Consider the following 17,966-nt stretch of genomic DNA (forward strand, 5'->3'; position numbering starts at 1 on the left):
GAGTTAAATATATGAGTGTCACAGCAAAGGGTCTGAATACTTAGGACCATGTAATATTTCAGTTTTTCTTTTTTAATAAATCTGCAAAAATGTCAACAATTCTGTGTGTTTGTCAATATGGGGTGCTGTGTGTACATTAATGAGGAAATAAAAAAAATTAACTGAAATGATTTTAGCAAATGGCTGCAATATAACAATATATACATAATTTTCAACAATGAAAAGTCCATGACAATTTTACAGTATTTGCATGTTGCAGGACAGCATTATGATTATTCATGATGAACATGTATTACACCATGTGACCATCACAGATTAAAAAAAAAAAAAAAAAAGACAATCCAGATTTGCAAATCATGCTCTATGCATCTCATATCGTGCAAGATCACGTTCCATGGTTCATTACTGTTGCAAAATTGTATTTAAGTTCAGAGGTGAGACGTGTAGATTTCTGCTGACACCAAAGGTCTTTTACCCACACAGACACATCAAACATACATTGACACACATGCACTCTTTCCCATTTAATCTTGCTGTAAGAGGATGAAGGCACAACAGTAAAAAAACAAAAAATTACATAATCCTACACTTCTCTCTCCCAACCCCCCTCTCTCTCTCTGACCATCACTTCATCATGTTCTGTTCAGCCTTTTATCATCTTAGCTCACTATTCTCTAGCCGTTTCTTGTACAGAGAGGTGTTCTGGATTTGTAGGGCCGACAGCTGTGTGTGGGTGTGTATGTGTTCCTCACGGACTATTTTCGAGCTGGATTTAAACGTTTCGTTGCTACCTAAAATCCATTGGAAGAGTATAAAGCGCACGGTCATTGATATTGAATATTGGCGACTGTGAGGACGTCGCACATAATCTACAAAATGTTGTGTTTATTCATAGAACGTTTTATAAAACAAGACACTGATGTTAGGGGTTATCAACCATTTTTCCGGGTATTAGATAAACTTATTCGAAATGGATGTACTTTGACCTTTGGGCAGTCCATCCTGTCAGAATGTACGCCTAAAACAGATAGCCTATCGAATTAACAAGATATTTAAAACGCTCCCCCCGCCAGCCAAATGCGCTCAACACCAAATCTGTCGTGACAAAATACTTCCTTCCTAATTAGTTACTAATAAATTAATCATTCATTCTTACACGTTTTTTGTTACTAATATAAAATACTTTCTTTTCTTTTTTTTAGCATGGAACGTTTGTATTATGTTTAGTACTCATGGCGTATTAAGACCAGATTTGGTCAAGGACTTCCTGTTCTCTGAGCTCGGTCTGCTTTGTCAACTAGCGCGTGGAATCAGAACTCGTGTGTGTCCCGGGACGCGCGAGCTGTGCAGTGATGCGCGGGACTACCTGACGCTCAGGTGGAATAAAAAGGTTTATTTGAAATATGAACTCGCTCACGCGCACAGCTAGGCTACTAGAGAGAGCAAGCCACCAATGCCATGCATGCGTCGGATGTCTGTGGCACCGGGTTGGCCGCGAACTAATCTGATCCATCTGGACAATCTTCTCAATCGGACAGAGTGGACGCATTACGTGCATCAGATTACATAAGAACACCTTTGACTGAGATTCAATCACGACAAGGGTTTGCACCTGACACCTTGAAGCATATACACACGTACATACACGCACGCACAGAGAAGGGCATAGAATCACTTTTTGGTAGTGAACTAGATATAATACGGTTTCACCAGCACGTTTCCTCAGTAAATGAGCTGTCAGATCCGATCACGGTCATTAACTCAACGCCTTTGAATTCCAGATGTTTTCTCAACACCACGATTTCGACATAAATCACTTTTAAACACTAGGTTTCGTCTTTAAACAAGAATACAGAGAAACCAAGAGAGAAATATAAAACAATTAAATGAAAACTTCTTAAATTACCAAAATGCTTTGAGGATAATGAGATACTTCCTCACCTGTGTATTTTTCCCAAAGTTTTTCCTGCCTGAGCCTTAAAACGGTCCGGACGGATCTCCATCCTCGCGACTCCCGAGTCCGACCGGTTCAAAAAGTTCTATTAAATTCACTCCCAGAGGGTCGCATAGCTAAAAAACGGGAGTCGCGTGCTGCCCTTCACTTAATCCTGAGACTGCGAGCTCGCGAGAGACGAGGACGTGATGGGGGGGCGTTCAGGGATTTGTAGGGCCGACAGCTGTGTGTGGGTGTGTATGTGTTCCTCACGGACTATTTTCGAGCTGGATTTAAACGTTTCGTTGCTACCTAAAATCCATTGGAAGAGTATAAAGCGCACGGTCATTGATATTGAATATTGGCGACTGTGAGGACGTCGCACATAATCTACAAAATGTTGTGTTTATTTATAGAACGTTTTATAAAACAAGACACTGATGTTAGGGGTTATCAACCATTTTTCCGGGTATTAGATAAACTTATTCGAAAGGGATGTACTTTGACCTTTGGGCAGTCCATCCTGTCAGAATGTACGCCTAAAACAGATAGCCTATCGAATTAACAAGATATTTAAAACGCTCCCCCCGCCAGCCAAATGCGCTCAACACCAAATCTGTCGTGACAAAATACTTTCTTCCTAATTAGTTACTAATAAATTAATCATTCATTCTTACACGTTTTTTGTTACTAATATAAAATACTTTCTTTTCTTTTTTTTAGCATGGAACGTTTGTATTATGTTTAGTACTCATGGCGTATTAAGACCAGATTTGGTCAAGGACTTCCTGTTCTCTGAGCTCGGTCTGCTTTGTCAACTAGCGCGTGGAATCAGAACTCGTGTGTGTCCCGGGACGCGCGAGCTGTGCAGTGATGCGCGGGACTACCTGACGCTCAGGTGGAATAAAAAGGTTTATTTGAAATATGAACTCGCTCACGCGCACAGCTAGGCTACTAGAGAGAGCAAGCCACCAATGCCATGCATGCGTCGGATGTCTGTGGCACCGGGTTGGCCGCGAACTAATCTGATCCATCTGGACAATCTTCTCAATCGGACAGAGTGGACGCATTACGTGCATCAGATTACATAAGAACACCTTTGACTGAGATTCAATCACGACAAGGGTTTGCACCTGACACCTTGAAGCATATACACACGTACATACACGCACGCACAGAGAAGGGCATAGAATCACTTTTTGGTAGTGAACTAGATATAATACGGTTTCACCAGCACGTTTCCTCAGTAAATGAGCTGTCAGATCCGATCACGGTCATTAACTCAACGCCTTTGAATTCCAGATGTTTTCTCAACACCACGATTTCGACATAAATCACTTTTAAACACTAGGTTTCGTCTTTAAACAAGAATACAGAGAAACCAAGAGAGAAATATAAAACAATTAAATGAAAACTTCTTAAATTACCAAAATGCTTTGAGGATAATGAGATACTTCCTCACCTGTGTATTTTTCCCAAAGTTTTTCCTGCCTGAGCCTTAAAACGGTCCGGACGGATCTCCATCCTCGCGACTCCCGAGTCCGACCGGTGTGCTCCTGTCCCGTGCGTCTCTCTCTCTCTCTCTCTCTCTCTCGCTCTCTCACGATCTGTGGTCCAGTTATCCATCTAACATCACCCGCTGGCCCGCACTTTCTTTTTGTCTCTGTCCGAGGTCCTGAATATATATTGTTTTGTTGGATATATATATATATATATTGTTTTTACTATGGTAGAACTTTTTTACATTTTATTTTTGCTTTTTGAACTTGTGAACAACACACAATAACATTTACAAAAATGCACATTACATAAAATAAGTAAAATAATTTACTTTAACACACAGACACACAAATATATAACAAATGATATAAAGCATAAAGACATATTTTTATATAATGAATAAAAGCTTTTTTATTATTATACCTTGATCATGTTACTAGCCCGTAATAGTCTAGCTACAGTAAATATCACACAATTTGTCACCTGTAAATAAACGTTGTGTTTGGGCGCAGAGTTTCTCAGCATCATGTGATGGCGCTTGAGGTCCCTGTGTGAAAGTTTATGTGCAGTCTATCGCCACCTTGCGTTTACTACAGAGATATTTGCAGATTTAAATAATACTGATAATTTGGCAATTCATTAACGGTAATTAATAGCCTACACCAGGGGTGCCCAACCCTGCTCCTGGCGATCGACTGTCCTGCAAAGTTCAGCTCCAACTCTAATCAAACACACCTGAAGCAACTAATTAGGGTCTTTAGGATCACTTAAAAATTAAAGGCAGGTGTCTTTGATTAGAGTTGGAGCTAAACTTTGCAGGACAGTTGATCGCCAGGAGCAAGGTTGGGCACCCCTGGCCTACACCATTTAAATATAACTGTTTGCCAGATAACGTAAGATTTAATATAACCTAACATCTAAACCAACCGGTAGCCTATTCGGGTCAAATTTTTAATTTCATAATGATAACATAAAAACAGACTAAATCAACCTGTCTATATTTTTTGTATGGTTACACGAACAAAGACACACACACACACACACACACACACATATATATATATATATGTGTTCATTTATGTAAGTGAGGATAGCAGAATAAAGTAAACTGTGACATATTATACCCAAAAAATCTTCATAGAGTGGACTACCAGTAAAATTGATCAAATATTTGGGACCAAAAATTATTTAGACACTTTGACCTGACCATGTTTTGCTTAATTGTTATCTGATATTATCACGCTGAATTTGTTCTGAGTTTAACTCTTTAGTTCTTGTCATATTTTATTACCATTTTCTAAACTATAGTGAATAAACTGTGATAATGTGTGAAATGTTGAAGGCGTCTGAATAAATTTTGGTTTGACTATCTATTTAGGTTAAGGATAAGGTATATCAGGTAAAACTGGCTCACTAAGGTAACATCTGCACGTTTTCACTTCGTACAAATGGATTTTTAATAGGTTCCACAAATGAATTGTGATTAGTGTCGCTATGGAGTCAGCAGAAAATTTGAGAGGATAAAATCTTCAGTTTTATACATATAACAGAACAGCAAAAAACATACGCTGGTAAACTAAATAAATATTAAAGAAATAATGTGCCAAATAACTTTTTATTTGGTACAGACTACATACAGTGACTCTTTAGCATGGCACAAAACTGCGAAGGTAATTACAAAATCTTGTTTTTAACAGGCATACATATACACTTACTCACTCTGAAGTATCCAAGCTATACTGTATGTACTGTCATATCACATTACAACAGAAGTGAATGAACAAAAAGAATACTCACAAAGGAAGTAAACACCAAAAAATGTACATACACAAATCAAAGCATGAACAACAGCATAAACATTTAAAAAAGCATTCATGTTTAGTCTAATGACTAAAACCTCTTTTGTGGATCAGTCTAAAATATAGACTAAAACCTTTCTGGTCAGCCTGAAACGAACCAAAAGCACGCTGAGCTTTTCCACCCATAATAACCATCATGAACCAACATGAAATGAAGCTGCTGTCTGTATTTGTGTTCACACACCTGATTCAACCTGAGGATCCACATAGCAGTCATTTATTTGAACTGTTCTGCATTGTTCTTCTGATATCACAGTATAATTCAATGTTACGGTAAACTGTGCACTAGGAATGTAAAGCCTTTTCTTCCTGTGTAGTCTAAGTTTGGCATTATGGAGTCATGGCTTAATTTGCATCGTATTACCAATGGGGTTGTACAAACCTGAAAATGAAAACATATATGTAGATATTCGGAGTGGGTGGGTGATGCTCAACCATGAATTGTGCTTCCTGTTTGACAAAGTAGCTTTAACCTAATATTTGTGCAATCTGCGACACTTGATAGTCAGATATCAAGATATCTTTTATACTATGATCTGTGGCTGTACTATAAACATTGTAGTATTTTACTGACACTGAAAACTACAAAATAATTCATGTACTTACACTGCTGTTCAAAAGTTTGGGATCTGTAAGATTTGTAATATTTTTTAAAGAAGTCTCTTCTGTTCATCAAGGCTGCATTTATTTGACCAAAAATACAGAAAAAACTGTAATATTGTAAAATATTATTACCATTTAAAATAATGGTTTTCTATTTTAATATACTTTAAAATATAATTTATTTCTGTGATAAATTCTTAATTTTCATCAGCCATTACTGCAGTCTTCAGTGTCACATGATCCTTCAGTTGTGCTGCTTAATATCTTTTTGGAACCGGTGATACTTTTTCAGGATTATTTGATGAATAAAGTTAAAAACCATGTTTTATTTAAAATATAAATCTTTTCTAACAATATATGTCTTTATTATCATTTTGATCAATTAAACACATCCTTGCTGAATAAAAACATTCATTTCTTTCAAAGTTTTTTTTTGAATGGTAGTGTATATTGTTACAAAATATTTCTATTTTGAATAAATGCTGTTCTTTTTATTCATCAAATAATCCTGAAAAAAGTATCACAGGTTCCAAAAAAAATATTATAATATGCATTTTCCAGCACTGATAATAAATCGGCATATTAGAATGATTTCTGAAGGATCATGTGACACTGAAGACTGGAGTAATGATGCTGATAAAAATTCGGCTTTCACAGGAATAAATTATATTTTTAAGTATATTAAAATAGAAAACCATTATTTTAAATTGCAATTATATTTCACAGCATTACTGTTTTTTCTGTATTTCTGATCAAATAAATACAGCCTTGATGAGCAGAAGAGACTTCTTTAAAAAAAACATTACAAATCTTATTGATCCCAAACTTTTGAACAGCAGTCTAATTTATGTCCGTTAACTATTGACATTTCATATAACTCTATTAATAATATATAATACAATTTTATCTTTATATTATAATGGATTCCAGGCTAGAACTAGCTTATTAATAAAGTTAACAACTAATAGTTTCATACTCAAAGAAACCTTTAACCTCTAAATACCATTTTTTTTGCAGAAAAGTATACAAAAACATTAGTATTGTAGTAATACTGATTATTCTGATATATTTTTGAAAACTTCTTCCACCAGTCATATTCTGTCTGACATGAGTGTAATATCATGCTGTCCTTTGGAGAAGCTGTGATCTGATATATTATTCTAAGTGTGCACATATGTTAAAGGAATAGTTCTCCTAAAAATGAAAATTTGCCGAAAATGTACTCAAAAACTGGCCATCTAAGATGTAGATGAGTTTGTTTATTTGAAACCTGGAGAGATCTGGAGAAATGTAGCATTACATCACTTGTTCAACAATGGATCCTCTGCAGTGAGAGTCCAAACAGCCGATGAAATAACATCACAATAACCCACAAGTAACCCACACAACGAGGCTGCGTGTTTGTAAGAAAGAAATTCATCATGATGATTTTAGCTTCAAATCTGTTCCAAATTTATCTACATCTTGGATGGGCTGAGGGTGAGTACATTTTCAGCAAATTTTTAGGAGAACTATTCCTTTAAGAGGCACTTTTGGTATAGAGCACATCACTAAGTACATGTAAGGATTCAAGTACAAAGCAATTCAATGATTGGTGCACTCATAAAAAGCACCCCTCTCAAATAGGGCCTTGGTTTACATCATTTTCACTCCATTAGACAACTCCAATACTGATCAATAAATAGTCTTGTTTTCTGCTCAAACACCTGTTTATCTCAATTTTGTCCCTGCATTTCCTTACAACCCAGTGTCTTCCCCTTCCTCTCCATCTACCTGTTGCGGGAGCAGCATGTAGTGTTCAGCACCCAGTGGAAGAAGGTGGAGCATGGCCGATTCCTGTCTTCATCCAGTGGGGAGTGATGGTTATTTGGCTCTGGCTCAGCAGAATTGCATTTAGAGTATCGTTCTCTCGGAGGCTCAACTTCACCCTCCTCCACTGGTAGGCTCTGTCCACCTCTGAGGAAGGAGAGCAGGTAGCCAATGGGCACGGGGAGAAATGCTACGATGATCAGCATGGAGAGCATGACCAGAGCCCATCCAGGATACTCCAGGCTAGTTTCAGATCCCTGACAGAGAGAAATACTGTCACCAACCCGGTGTAGATAATCTGTAGCAATATGATGTTTTTGTTCATACAATAAAAGTCAATGGGGTCCAAAACAAGACTAGCTAATTGACCTTCACTGTTCAATTTTATTAAAGAAAGTAATAGATTTTTTTTCTATTCATCAAAGAATCCTGGAAAAATAAAATGTATCAAGGTTTTCACAACATTTTGTTTCCAACATTGATGTTAATTGTTAATTGTCCTAATTTGTCAGTCACTTTGGATAAAAGCGTCTGCTAAATGTCTAAATGTAATGTAATGTAATGGTGTTTCTTGGGCAGCAAATCAGCATACTAGAATGATTTCTGAAGGATCATGTGACACTGAAGACTGGAGTAATGATGCTGAAAATTCAGCTTTAGCATCATAGGAATAAATTACATTTTAAAATATATTAACATAGAAAACAGCTATTGCTAATGGTAATAATAATTTTATTTTCTAAAATGACTGTATTTTGATCAAATAAATGCAGTCTTAATGAACATGAAAGACTTCTTTCAAAAACATTAAAACCCGAAATTTTGAACAGACTTTTTTCAAAATATATAGTAATTATATAGGTTTGGAAAAACATGAAGGTAAGTAAATTATGACAGATTGTTTTGGCCCTTTAAAGGTATCTACAGTCATAATTATTATTATTTTTTTGTTTATAATGTTCCATCTTATTTGAGAGTGTATAATACCGTGGTGTGATTCCAAGCAGTGTAAGTGAGCTGTTTGAAGACCATGCTAAGAAGACTAGCAGCCAGCAATCCCACCATGCCAAGCAGACCAACATACTTCCACAAATAGTCATAAACCACTGGAGGGCGCCAGTGCAGTATCACCTCCACAGCATCCAAGAAACTGAAGAACAGCAAATACAGTGAGGATTAAAAAAGACTACAAACAGCCGATCACACAAACTCCAGGATAATCATAATAGAAATCTATAATTTCATATTTCATCTCACCGATCAGCACTGTAAATCCATGCCACACTGACAGTTTCAAAAACAACAACGATGATCATTGGCAATGTGGCAGAATAGTTATCAAACATGGTCACAAAATAGTTGCCACTTCTCTGAGTGAATAGCAGGCCAATGAAGAAGCCCAGGATACAGCTACACACTGCAAATTATACAATCATACGGCCAAGTTATGTGACAATTACAGCCAGGGCACAATATCATTTAGTATTAGTGTGTCTATTTGTGTGTACCGGTCAACATGGTCTTGTGGCGCCCCAGCACTCAGAAATTGTCCATGAGTGGGGTAAGAATCCCCTGCATGGTGCCAAACATGGTGGAGAGGCCCAAATTCAGCAGCATGAGAAAGAACAAAGTCAACCAAAATGGACTTGCAGGAAACAATGCCATTGCCTCCGTAAATGCTATAAACATCAAACCCGTGTCCTCCACTTCCTGAGAGAAAAAGAAAGAGAAACAGGAACAGCGTAGAGCGACAGTTGAACTTTCACAAACAGAAATCATTTAATTATGATAGTGAGTTACATTTAACTGAATATAAATTTAATATGAAATGAAGCTCATACATATTTGTGATATCAAATCTCACCTTCCTCATTTCTCTTTCCATGTCACAGTCAGTGATATTTGACCCTAGCAGGCTTCCATAGTGGCTGTACCATTCTCTATAGTCTTGAAGAGCCACTACTTCGTCCGACATGTTGAACCATGGCCACCAGTGCTGCGATGCACCTGTTGTTGCCATTTCTGCCATCCTGGCCACATTACTACAGAGTGATATTAACATGTATTATCAAAATAAAGAAATTGTTCAATCATTTTTAGAAAGACCTAAGTATGTCAGACCTAAGTATGTATCAGTCTTTGCTTTCATCTTTCTCTGCTGAAGTCCATACTGCCAAATCTTCATACTTCCACAACAAGATCAACAGCGCTCCAGACACACGTAATCTCTTCAAAACGTTCCATTCTCTCCTCTGTCCCCCTCCACCACCTCCTACCACTTCTATAACAGCTGATGATTTTGCCGAGGGAAAACTATTAGCTGGATTCATTGTATGTAAATACATCTGAGGGGACAAAAATGATGGAAATGAATAATGAGATGTATCGTTAAAAACAAAGTAAAACAATTATATTGCATTGTAAATTATGCTACTGTTCAAAAGTTTGGAGTTTGTAAGATTTTTTAAAAGAAATTAATACTTTTATTCAGCAAGGATGCATCAAATTAATCAAAAGTGACATTAAAGATATTTATAATGTTACAAATATATCTTTCATATAAACGCTGCTCTTGACCTTCCCTCTTTTCATCTATGAATTAAAAAAAAAAATGTATGTGCAGTTTTCATAAAAAATATTAAGCTTCGGTGAGGATAAGAGACTTTGTTTAAAAAAACAAAAAAAAACATTTAAAAAGTATTACTGACCGCAAACTTTTGAACAGTAATGTGTGTCCTGTGGACCTTTTCATAACACTTCCTTAAATTAAGGTAAGAAATCGAACACAGATTCTCACTTACGTTGCAACACAATCCAGAGCAATGTTCTTGGCTCTGAAACCGGGGACCACAAAGACAACCAGAGAGGTCAGAACTGAGGTCATAAAGTGGATGCCAGAGACCATGATGGCGTCCCGGTGGCAGTTGTTATGCACAGGGTTGTAGGACGAGTAAGCGATCACAGAGCCATAACCCAGACCCAGTGCAAAGAACACCTGTGTAGCAGCCTGACGCCACACCTGCACTTCGCCCCAAATCTCCAGCTAATAAAGAGAAATAGACTATGATTATACAATCACATTTAAATATTGCATTTGACGTGCCTTTGAATTGCACTTTATGAGAATAGTGTGAGCTCTTGTTGTCACCTTTGGATAAAACATATATTTGATGCCCTCTATTGCGCCGTCCAACATGAGCCCTCTGATGAGAAAACAGATCAGCACAGCGTAAGGAAACACTGAGGAAAAATACATCACCTGGAGAAAAGAAGAGACAGATCGTTCCATGGATTAACTTTTTGTGTATTAATTTCACTAAGAGACATCTTTTGATTTAATTCATTTACAAGTTTTGGCAACAATTTTGAATGCACTGTGGGGACCAAATGTCCCAGGATACTAAAACCTCACAAAGATAGTCGAACACTAACATTGTAAGGAAAATGGCTTGATAAACAATTACAATTATTTTGACAACTGTTAAAAAAAAGGTTAGGGGACAGAAAATATCATTAGCTCAGTAACAAACAATGGATGTACAAGAAAAGCCCCACCGTGATAGAGAAACAAACGTGTGTATGTTGTATGTTGTACCTTGGCAGAAGACTTCATGCCCTTGATCATTGCGAGACACACAATAGTCCAAGCTGCAAGCAGGCAACCGGTCATGACGGGGTTAAACTCTCCTGACTGATCTATGGAGTCTAAGATATCCAGAGCCTTCCTGAACCAGAAATATGAGGTAGGAGAGCTTGCTGCACATTCCTTCACTGAGACAGGAAGATACAAAAACCCTTTATATGAAATGCTCACACTATTCAGTTTTTTCATATTTGAATAGAAAAACTGATTTTCCTTTGTGCTTTTGCCTTAGGCAACAACAAAGTGTATTCTTCCATTGAACCCTTCACCTAAAGTCTGAATGCAGTGGGTTTTACTGCTATTTTAAAAGATTGATGTTTTCATTACTACATACTCTCTATTTAATTTTGCAAATTTTTTTTTTTTTTTACCGTACTTGGTGATATAATGTTTTTAAATAAAACAGAATACACATTTCACATACATATTTTACTACTATTTAAATGTTTGGGGTCAGCAAGTTAAAAAATGTTTTTATTTTATTACTTTTGCTCACCAAAGCTACATTTATTAGATCAAGAATCAAGCAGTGAAATTAGAAATTAAAATAATTGTTTTCTATTTTAATATATTTTAAAATGTGATGGTAAAACTGAATTTTCAGCAGCCATTGTCACATGATCCTTCAAAAATCATTCTAATATGCTGATTTGCTGCTCAAGAAACATTTCTTGTTATTATTAATGTTTAAAACAGTTGTGATGCTTTACATTTTTGTGGAAAACCATGCTAATTTTATTTTCAGGATTTTATGATGAAAAGAAAGTTAAAAAGAACAGCATTAATTTAAATGTATATATAAATATCTTTACTGTCACTTTTAATCAATTTAATGTATCCTTGCTGAATAAAGGTATTAATTTCCTTTAAAAAAAATTACTGACCCCAAACTTTTGAATATGGTAAGAAATTAATAATATGAACTAAAGCTGGTTGCATTCTTTAAAGGGGTCATGAACGGAGAAATCAAAATTTCCTTGATCTTTTGACATATAAGAGGTCATTGTACTATAGAAACACCCTGCAAGTTTTAAACTCAAATCATTCTCATTAGTCTAAAAACTGGTTATATTGAAGCCAATCTGCCAAAACAACAGGTTGTGGAATGTGCCACTTTATGACTGTATGCTAAACAGAAGAATATCAATGTCTGCTTCTACATCACTGCCTGTTTAACTCCGCCCACTGATTCACACATGTAGCGTAAATAACGAGAGAGGAAAACACAGGTCTACGCAGAAATCAAATGATCAAGATGACTCTGAAGACAACACGACACTGTACAGTGCCAAGATGTGGAAAAACACAGAGGATGAAGTTTATTTTTAATGAAGATCCAGACCGCGTCAGTAAGAACTTGGTCCTTTGTTCTTTTCATTTTACCATGGATTCATTTACAAACAAGGTACAATTCAATGCAGGATTTTCAGAAAGATTGAAACTAAAAGACGAGGCTGTGCGACTATTGGATCTGACAGTAATGTTGCACCACACAAGTGTGAGTAACTGTTTTTATTATGTGGTCACTTTTGCTTTGTCTGTTATTACAGATCGTTTGATATGAACTGAGTATTTATGTGTTTTAAACCTAAATCACAGCAGCGTGTCACTTACATGAGATCACAGCGATAGTAAATCCTGATGTAATGGACTTCATAGAGAGCAAACATGCCAGCTGACCACTGCTTTAGTCATGCAGGTCAGGCACAAACTGATGGGGTTTAAAGACAGCCTACAGATCCTTTGGATTCATATTAGGAACATTTCTGTTGCTGCTACAGGGCAGCACATAATAATGCTGACCATTACAGTGAACCGAACATAAGCTTCTTGTATTTTCTGAGCTACTGGAAACTCAGATTGAGACATCCACTAGAAGGATTAGTGTATTAAATTAAATATCAGTTTAAATATGAGCTAATTGTCTTAATTTGTTGTCTTGTCAGTCAGTTGTTGTAACCTCAGTTGGACCTTTGTCAACAAAAACTGATGGCAGTTTTTGTCAACTCCATCAGTTTTTAACACTGTCAGATGAAGGTTTCTGTCAGTTTTGAAATAAAGATTTAATGCTTATTTTCAATTTATTGTTTTAAAATAGTAAAAAATGAACAGAACTACATTATAATGTGTCAATGTTCTCAAAGAAACATAGGTTGTATATGTTTAATATTAAAAAGGAAAATTAAGAAATTTAGGAATTGGACTGTTCATAAATTAGTGAAAACAAAACGTAAAGAATGTATTTAATCACTTTACTTTACAGCTCCTTTACTGAACACCATTATTACATAATTGAAGAGTTCACACTGTTATTGTGTGGATCAAATTAAAATATCATGCTTTTTAATGCACCTGACGGAGTTGACACAAATTAAGGTATGATTTGTGATTTATGATTTTCATACATAAGTGAATAATGTAAATTTTTAGGGGGGGGGGGGACCCTTACATGGCTCATTAGCTGAGACCTTTCTCTACAACTATATCAATTTATAAATAATGTATCATTAAATAATAAAAACTCACATTTTAAAACATGTTTTGTCCCTTATATCAGGAATCAGTGATATATATATATATATATATATATATATATATATATATATATATATATATATATATATATATATATATATGTGTATTTTAATTTGTACACATGTATATATGTATATGTATGTATGTATGTATGTATATATATATATATTTATATGCATACGTGCTCAGTGTTATAATGCAATTAAATAATTTTCTTCAAATATTAAAATACTTGTTATTTTCATATGGAAAGTGTGTATAAGCGTGTTTTACCATGCAGCTCGAGTAACCAATGCCGGCAAGGCGAGGTGAGATGTGTTTCCAGACCCCGATGCTGCCCTGACGGATACACTGCCCAGCGGCTAGCTCCATGAAGAACAGAGGAACCCCGATAATGAGCAACAGCATCACATACAGTAACATAAAGGCACCTGACGACAGAGAGTGTGTAATAACTACATTAACATTCAGTTTCACACACACACATACAATGAACAAAAGTACCTACCTCCTCCATTTTGGTGGCAGAGATAGGGGAACCTCCAGACATTGCCCAGGCCAACATCAGCACCCGCAGACCCTTCTTCATCTGCCGGCACCAGAGCCACGTCTGATCGACTCTCAGCCAACACACTCCCATCCTCACCATCGAGCTTCTCCATCTAGAAAGGGCACAATATTTGTCACTAAACGTTGGAGAACATGGACAATGTTCTGTCCAATGTCCAGTGTTCTTTTAGTATTATTTATATACTATTATAGCATTTATTTATTAATATTTTGAATTAGATTTTAGTTTTATATTTTCAGTTTTCATTTTAATTTGAGTTTTAGTAATTTTGCTATGTGCTCATTGTCATTTTTATTTTTTTAAATTTCTATTCATCTTTAATTTATTTTTATTTCAGTTTTATCTTTTATTTAAGTGTTAGCTTTATTTCTATTAATAGAATCCATTTTTATAGTTTTAGTTACCAATAACAACACAGCTTCCAGCTTCTTGTTTTAACCATCATGGATAAAATGGTGAAGCGATTCATTTGTATAATGTTCCTTTCAGGTTCTTGGCAATTATATTGTCAACAGAAGGTCTAAAACAGTGACATACAAGAGAAAAGAACATGAGTTAACATGATGTTCACATTATGTGAAGACACCTCCTTGGACGAGTACACCCTTTCGCAGAAAACCACCGGGAACTGCTAACCCTTTATTTCTCTCCACTTCACTGTATTTACTTCTCGTTTCCCTTGGACTCGCCTTCTTCCCTGGAGAGAAGTGAATGGTTTCATTGTGCTCTTTATGTAAGCTGGAGCGAGAAAAGTCAAAAAGTCAAGTCCACCTTGCCATCTCCCTCTTTCCCTCCTGCTATCACTTTCTTCTCACTTCAAGGTAAACAGAAAAGTGTGGTGTAGAATGTACAACACAGAGAAGAAAACCAGAGTGAAGAGAGTGTAGAAAGACTAAATGAATTAGTTGCGTTATATTATGTATAGGTGTAAATCATGTACTTGTTTTATTCAACAAAAAGATGCTACAGTGAGTAAAAGTTCAGAAAACTTGTTTCTATGCATTAAAATGTTTTGAATAATTTACTTTAATCTATTCTTTTATTAATATAAAATCAGTTATTTTATCATTTGTTTTATTTATTTTTTGCATACTTTCACTCCTTTGTCACTAACATGTACAGTACATCTAAATCTCTTTATCTTTATCAGAAAAAGCTCAGCTGAATACAGGGCGAATGACAAACATGGAAGTGTGTATTTCAAAATGGTGGCTTAAAGTCTAGTTAATTTGACAAATAATAAATGTTTGCATACAGATCATGTCAAATATTTAAAAGTAAACAGAAGACAACTCCAACTACAGCCCACAAACACAATTCCAGCATCAGACTCCCGCTGATTCAAAACTAATTTTGACAAAACCTGTATTTCACATGAGATTTATCAACATACAGAGGCTCTCCTTCTGATTGTGAAACACTTTTGAGAGAACCTTTTGGCCAGTTAATTGCTGTTTATTTCCACCTGTTAGAAATCAAAAAGCTCTTTGAGTTGTAGCTTCTAGCTAAGGCTCCAGATAGATGGAAACTTACTTAATGTTTAAAATTACAGTGTGTAAAAAAACTAAATAGTTTTTATGCAAAAACAAGAAAAAAATTATTCTTTATAATATAAAAAAGTGGAAAGATTTCATATCATAGCATCATACAAAAACGCTGTTATAATATATGTATTTAATTTATATTGTAATATATTTTATTAATGATGTTAAAGTAATTTAGTTGGCTAATTTAAAGTGAAAAGCACTTCAAGTGATGTACTATAAACTGTGAAATGTTCATGTAACCTCATTCTACATCACAAGACAAGCAAGTGGTTCTAGGGGTACATAGGTAATCTGCTCTGTATACAGTTTTATTTATTATTTTTTCCCTACAATTTCTAAATCTCTCCTTTCTTACAATGTACATATGTCTTCTTAATTACAGTGGGTACAGAAAGTATTCAGACCCCTTTAAATTTTTCACTCTTTATTTTCACTATGACACTATTATGAAAATTGCTAAACATTACAAAGCATTTGGACAATTTAATAATTTTGTTTCCAGGATTGACGACATGCATATCTGGTAACAATTTTGCATCAATATCAGTGTTCTTGTTTTATAGAAATAATCTTGGTTATTGTATGTGTCTTTCTTGTATAACAAACAAATAAAAGTAAAAAAAATAAAAATAAAATAAAGAAAAAGCCTTATGAAATTACATTTTAACTGAAAAAAAAAATCTCTAATATTGGGTAAATATATTTTTCACATAATTTCTCAACACAATGATAAATGACAGACTTGTCTTTATAAGTCAATGCTTTTCAAAAGTATAAATGGGTCTGTGTGCATGAAAATACATGTAAAATATCATGAAAGGGGATCTGTCACGGTGTGTGGAGGCACGCAGGATGACGAGGACGACAAGGATATTTAATGTAGAGACAACAAGGCAGATTCGGGTAGATGACACACACACACACACACACACACACACACACACACGCACACACACACTCGGGGTAACATTCACAATAACCGACAATCTCAAATCCCAGAGACAGGAACAGATATAGTGCAGATAACGAGGGGCAGACAGGTGAGCACAATGAGGTGATTAACTAATAATTATACGGGCTGAACCAACAAAAGGGGAAGAAACCACAACAGACAGTCCACAGGGGTGTTACAGGATCATCATATTTGCAGGTATTAAAAGGGTTTAAAAAGGTCGAAAACCCCTGAACTGGGGCATGACATAAAAAAGCCATGCGTCTGCATACAGTTTCACAGCTAAAGAGGCTATATGGGTAAACGTTGACTTGAAAGAGTAAGGTCTAGCAGTATTTGCCCACTGTATGAAGAAGGGCCAAGCTCAGGGATCTAGTAGTAGTAGTATAGATTTTAATGCCATGTCAGCATCTGAGGCTATCTTCTAGGGTTGCATAAATATAATAAAAACGATAACACTTTACAATAAGGTTCCATTAGTTAATGTATTAACTAACATGAACGAAGAATGAACAATACATTTATTACAGTATTTATTAATTTTTATTCATGTTAGTTAATGAAAATACAGTTGTTCACTGTTAGTTCATGTTAATTTACGGTGCATAAACTAATGTTAACAAGCACTAGGCCTGTCGCAATAATCAATATATCGACTTATCGCGCAATATATATACATGACCTCAATAATTTTTGGTGACGCAATATATCGCCCATTATTTTTACTTAAAAATTAATGTCACCATGTTTTGTACATTCCACTTGTGCCTGTGTCTTTTGCAGCTTCTCGTACATAACTTGGTGTAGTCATGAGGTGCTAGTTCAAATTTAAAAAATGCTTCTACAAAAAAAGTTTAATCTGCAGATATGGTCTTGTTTAGGGATCTGTGCCTTTGTGCATACGGACATCTGACTGCTGAGTAGTGATTGTGTTTTTCAAATGTTTCAGAAAAAATCTGTAGATGGAAAAATATCCATACAAGTTCTTTGTGCATTTTTCTTTTTTTCTACTTG

General features: G+C 35.5%; 1 pseudogene; it reads right to left on the reverse strand.

Annotated features, from left to right (window-relative positions):
* Positions 1-7,623: 7,623 nt before the first annotated feature.
* LOC107570935 (sodium-dependent neutral amino acid transporter B(0)AT2-like) lies at positions 7,624-13,004 on the reverse strand (annotated as a pseudogene).
* Between the last annotated feature and the right edge of the window lie 4,962 nt (positions 13,005-17,966).

The sequence above is a fragment of the Sinocyclocheilus grahami genome, unplaced genomic scaffold (assembly GCF_001515645.1).
Source record: "Sinocyclocheilus grahami isolate Dianchi unplaced genomic scaffold, SAMN03320097.WGS_v1.1 scaffold1524.1, whole genome shotgun sequence".
Taxonomy (NCBI): domain Eukaryota; kingdom Metazoa; phylum Chordata; class Actinopteri; order Cypriniformes; family Cyprinidae; genus Sinocyclocheilus; species Sinocyclocheilus grahami.